Genomic DNA, 6,116 nt, shown 5'->3' with positions numbered 1-6,116 from the left:
TTGTCTCTCTTTGGAATTGGAATGTCTTTACCCTTCCCTGTTTTATCTTGGGTAACTCCTCCGGTTTTATAATCAACTTAGTGACGACCTCCTCCAGGATTTTCCTTATCACAGAAGGCAAGATTTCCATGCGCTGCTGCGGTCTCTGCACGGTCTATGTTACCAGCTCACTGGTCATGTGGCCTTAGTCCCTTGCTTCCTCATTTGTGCCCTTGTCACCATCAGCATGATGTGGAAAGGACCCTGGTTAAATGTTGGTCTAATAAATGACTGAATAAGTAAGTGATAAGAAAATAAAGGCATGACAAATTACCCATAGTGTGACCTAATTCATATGGAAGAAAAACTCTTAAACATATTTGCACAAATAAACATGCATACTAGTAAAATAATCAGAAGATGACCCAGTGCAGTATTTATAATAGCTATATTAAACATGTGTTCAAAGATCACTTGTATAATTCAAACAGCTACATAAAAGAGATTATAAGTGTGACTCCCAGTTTTACCACATCTGCATAGGACTTTACTGCACCTGGAATTTCCAGTGCTTTTTCATACCATCTTCTGAAGTGGCATTGTGCTGCTGGGATTTGAACCCCGATTTGATTTCATAAATTATACTCAATAATTACATATTAACTTTGTATCACATTGTTATCACTTGATTTGGTGCCATGGTAGAAAGGAATGATTTTGCAACTGTTTTTGAGTGGCTTACAAAAATTGGAGAGAAAGAAATATTAATATATAGATAAAACTTAGAGTTTTTCTACCAGATAATCAGGAGATGGATATACTTGTTCATAAAATAATAAGAGGTTGGACATTATATATTATAATGCCTGTCCATTCTACTCCTCTCTCTGAACCAGTCTCTTCTGCCCCACTATATTTATTTCTGAGGCATAGAATCCTACACCTAAAAATTTTGAAATCAAGAGGCAAACTGGTGTTTGTCCGAATGTCTCCTACAGCATTATTGCCAAGTGGTTCCGTTTTTCAGAACTAACCACCTCCAGTAACTGTAGCTCAGTGTCCCTCAGGATTTTACTGCTTTGTCCCCTCTTCTGTGGTTTCCAATCGCAATGTCAAGACCAAGTCCCATACCTCTTCCCCTGTTGACTGGACAATATCTGAAGGTAAATATTTTCTTGCTTCTGAACCTTCTCTTTTTATTGTTATTTTAAAATCCCTAAGCAAATCTAGACAAGAATTAGCTAACTTGTGTGGTTGGCTTTTTGAAACCATGTACAAGTACATATATATCTCCACAATAAAATGTTTTTCTTAGATTCTGGACTGTCTGTTTATTCATCAAAATATTATATATATATATATATATATATATTTAATATATTCCCCCAACACTAGCAAAGACTTAAAAATAGGTACTGTTATTATTCCCGAAGTACAGATGAAGAAACTGAGGAACCAAGGGGTGAGATTGATGTGGGAAAAAACGGACATGGGGTGTGAGGAAGACTGTGTCTCAGACTTCAGTTGAGCACCTGGGACATGCCCTGCCAAGTGTGGGTCCTTGGCTTCATACAGGAAAGAATTCAAGAGCAAGCCACAGTTAAGTAAAGGTAGATTTATTCAGAGAGATACATTGAAAGGCAAGAGAAAGGCCACGAGGTGTGGGGGTTGGGTGCTCATTAAAAGCAGGTACACACTCCATAGACAGAGTGTGGGCTGTCTCCGAACAGGAGAGAGAGAGACGGGCAGCCCGTGAGGCACTGTGTTTTCAGTTTTCAATGGGCTCAGTGGCTTCATATGCTAATAAGTGGAAGGACCAGTCTAACCAGCCTGGGGAAGGGGCTGGGATTCCCAGGAAGTTGGCCATTTCCCATTCTTTGACCTTTTGTGGCTAGCCTTGGGACTGTCATGGCGCCTGTGGGCATGTTATTCACCATGTTAATATATTACAATAAGCATATAATGAAGCTCAAGGTCTACTAGAAGTTAAGTCTCCCATCATCTTGAGCCTCAAGGCCTACAGGGGATTGAAATCTTTCACCATTTTGAAGTTAATTGCTGTAGCATTCCTTGAATGGCTGTGCCCTGCCCCCTTCCTGTCTCAAGATGACAAGTGTGCAATGATGGAATTGAAGTTTGGGACCAGAACATTTGACTCCAGAGTTCCTGCAGATGACATAGTGCCACTCTGCTATCTGATGCTGTGCACAGTTGTACTCTGAAAGTACAAGCACTGTGACAAGCGCATAGCTTGTTATTTTCCCTCCGTGATGGTCAACATTTACCAGGGGATCTGTGCCTCCATGGCTCAAAAACCAGGGCGAATATTACCGTAAGCTTCTTCCAGCAAGCTCCACTATACATGATACTGTCACCAAGCCTGCTTATTTTTAAAACTCTAATTCAATTAGACTATGTCATGCAATTATTTTTGCATTTTCCAATACATCACTAAATCTCTCAGTATATATTTTATATTTAAATATAAAAATACATATACATACTTCAAAATATAACTGTGTTACATTGTAAAAATCTCTATTTAAATATAAAGCCATATTTAAATAAATACATTAAGAGAAGGTTAAGATGAAATGTCTGAATGGTCTTAATGAAGCTTTTGCAAATTGCTTCCTGAGTCTATTTACTTGGTGAAGCAGCCTGGAGAAGATAAATAATGACTTCCCCCTTATGCTACAGAGCTATCTGTTTTGAAATTTGAAAGAAATGAGAGGCAATCAGGAAATTTTACCATAATATTTAACAGTGAAAATTATATTTTTTCCCCATTATTGTGATTCAAAATGAACATAATGCTTCACTTCCCTAAAATCCAGTGGAAGTTTAGAAACTTGAGATAATTTTGTCTTTGACAGGGACACAGTGACATCGTGTGGAATAAAAGAGAACAGAGCTACCCTGCAAGGCCGTCCTGCTCTCCCCAGAAGAGCACAGCCTGAAATAGGAAACTAATGACTGATTTTTCAAGTTCAGCAACCTGAAGTCTCTAAATTCACCTTAGAATTCTTCATGAAGAGTGTGAATATGTTCAAGGAAAGAGAGTGCATGCAGTTAAACTGGAATTGTAACATTGTATAAGAAATATTTTAGACTCTAAAAAGAGAATAAAACCAATGATAAGACATTATGATTCAAGACTATGAAAACGAATATATGCATGACAGGGACATTGTGCTATACACCAGAAACTGACACATAGCGACTGATTGTACTTCAATTAAAAACAAGGAAAAACAGAAAGGCATTATGATGCATATACATCTGAGAAAACACATTAAATACTTTCCCATTTCCTGCCCTCACCTGCAACTGGCCCCACACACACCAAAGTTTATTCATACTTGTATCTAGAAACTTCAGTGATCTCAGAGCATTTAGAATAAAACTCGCAGCTTAAATAATTACTGGATGAACTTTTTTCTCAATTAAATACTCTTCTTAAAAAACTGACAACAATGTATCTTATTCCAAGATTCTGTCCTATTTCAGATTTGGGAACATTTCTCCCATTATTTCTTTTATAATTTTTTATTGTTTATTTCCCTACTTTTTTCTCTTGAAAACTAGTTACTCAGACATTGAATTTTCTGGAGTAACACTTTATGTCCTACAGCTTAAGCTTTTGGACAAGTCTTCATTTTATTTTCTTAGTGTTATATTGATTCTTAAATTTAATCAATCATACTTGAAAAAATAAATAAATATACCCAACCTCTTTTCTTTGTTAAATGTCTTTCTCATTTGTAAACTTTGCCATGAAAGATCTGGAAAGAGCTGCTTAAAACCCAAGTCATATTACACCTCCCATCTGCTTAAGATGTTCTCTTCACATCTATTTATTTTATTTTACTTTTTATTGAAGTTTAGATGATTTACAGTTTTGGTTTCAGGTGTACAGCAAAACAATTCAGTTATACATATGCATACATATGTATTTTTTCTTTTCAGATTCTTTTCATTATATGTCATTACAAGAAATTGAATATAGTTCCTTGTGCTATGTTGTAGGACCTTGTTGTTTATCTATTTTATTTATAGTAATATGTCTGTTAATCCTCAATCCTAATTTATGATATCACTTATATATGGAATCTAAAAAAAAAAAAAAAGGAAATTCTATTTACAAACCAGAAACAGACTCACAGACATAGAAAACAAACTATGGTTACCAAAGGGGAAAGGGCAGGGGAGGAATAAATTAGGGGTTAAAGATGTTCCCATCACAGTTATATAGGTTGGAATTCTTACTGGGTCTTCTGCGTTGTCCCCAGTTCGACACTCCTAGCATGAGCCCGTGTCCACCCGCCACATGCCTCTGCAGCAGCTCAGCCCCGCCTAAAATGTTCCTCCCTCGTTGCTGCACTTCTGGCTCCTGTAGCTCAAAGCTGGTCGTGACTGCTGACTCCATATCCTCACAAAGAACACTGTCACTCTCTAGCCAAGTGTTTCCCCAGAACTCTGCATCACTTCACTCCATCATGAGTCTCTCCTGGACAATTATTGTCGCTGCTGTATTCTTATTTATCTGTGTTTATGTCTTGTGTTGGCCCCCACAACAAGAATGAAAGCGCCCAGTGAGAGCTTTTTTGTGTGAGATATACAACTCACATTTGAAATGAAGGTTGTCCACTCAACAGTGTTCAGCAAGTACTAAAAAATTGAATAATGTTTTGATTCATATTTGTTTATTTACTTATTCATTACACACAATCTCTCCCAAAGAAGAGATTTTGAGACATTTTTTATTCTGTTATTTTCTCCCTCCCTCCTTCTCTCTCTCTCTCCTTCCTCCTTTTCTTTCCTCCTTTTCTTTCCTTCCTTTCCTTCCTTCCCTTCCTTTCTTCCTTTCTTTTTCTTTCTTTCTTTCTCTTTCTTTCTTTCTTTCCCTTTCTTTCTTTCTTTCTTTCTCTCCTTTTCTTCCTTCCTCCCTTCCTTCCTCTCTCCTTCCTTCCTTCTTCTCTTTCTTTCTTCCCTTATTTTCTTCCTTTTTTCCTTTTGTTCTTCCTTACAGAAACATGACGATTTTCATGCTTAGCGCTTAAGGCAAAATGATGACTTATTGCTAAATAGAATGTCTTTGTATTGACTCAATTCTTAAAAGGAGTATTTGAGGGAGAGTATAGCTCAGTGTTAGAGCGTGTGCCTAATGTGCACGAGGTCCTGGGTTCAATCCTCAGTATCTCCATTAAAAAATAATAATTAAATAAATAAATAAGCCTTATTACCTCTCCTCCTCAACAACAAAAAAAAGTATTTGGAAGTGGGTCTCTGAACACCATATTAAATTGCTGGACCAAATAGCAAAGCTAATCTATATATAACCCGTCTACACCAAATAGAGCTTGCACAGTCATATTTTTTTTTTCTAGTGGGAGTCATTAAAGGAACAGAGATGTTTGATTTAGAACAATGCAGACATTTATTAGGTATGTTTGATTTTTCAGAAGGTTTTCAGACCTTTAATAAAGAAAGGGGGTTGGGTTTATTCCGTGATAAGTAGGTCGTACTTATGTGGGGACAACTTTTAACAAAGTACAAGAAAAAATAAATTTTACAAATGAGAAAGGCATAGAATTCTTGATGATATGTATGTTAAAGTATTTAGGGAAATGATGTGTGTAACTTATTTGTATCAAAAATGCGTTAAAAAGATGGGTTGATTGATGGATATAAAATGTCATGATAAAGCAAATATATTTTAATGTTGTTAGTATAATCTGAGTAGATAGATATGATTATTCATTGTAAAATTATTTAACTTTCTCTCTATGTTTAAAATTACTTAAAATAACACTTAATTTTTAAATTATAACTAAAAGAAAAATTGTATGTTTACATCTTCCTAAAAAAGTCTGCTTTATTCTTAATTATTTTTCAAGATTTAAAGTGTATGTAGTTAAATAAATCAAATTATTTAGACAATTTAAACAACTTGCATTGTTAAGTAGATCAAATTGCTAGGGAAACATATTTTGTATGACTAATTAACCAAGGTTTTTTCTATAGGAAGATAATATACAGATGAGTGTTTTTACATTCAGTCTTTCTGTGTAGCTTTGACCCAGAGCTAGCATTTTGGTTTCTTGCCCTTCCATTGACCCCAATTTTCAGGGCTT

The 6,116-nt window shown here is 35.8% G+C and overlaps 1 non-coding gene across 1 annotated transcript; it reads left to right on the top strand.

The window, feature by feature from the left end:
* The first annotated feature begins 5,112 nt into the window (after positions 1-5,112).
* On the top strand, positions 5,113-5,185 carry TRNAI-AAU (transfer RNA isoleucine (anticodon AAU)). The gene has a single exon. It is a non-coding gene; the product is annotated as a tRNA-Ile (tRNA).
* The last annotated feature ends 931 nt before the right edge of the window (positions 5,186-6,116 follow it).

This window comes from Vicugna pacos, chromosome 35 (genome assembly GCF_048564905.1).
Source record: "Vicugna pacos chromosome 35, VicPac4, whole genome shotgun sequence".
Taxonomy (NCBI): domain Eukaryota; kingdom Metazoa; phylum Chordata; class Mammalia; order Artiodactyla; family Camelidae; genus Vicugna; species Vicugna pacos.
The sequence above is the reverse complement of the archived record's forward strand: the minus strand, read 5'-3'. Positions and strand labels throughout refer to the sequence as shown.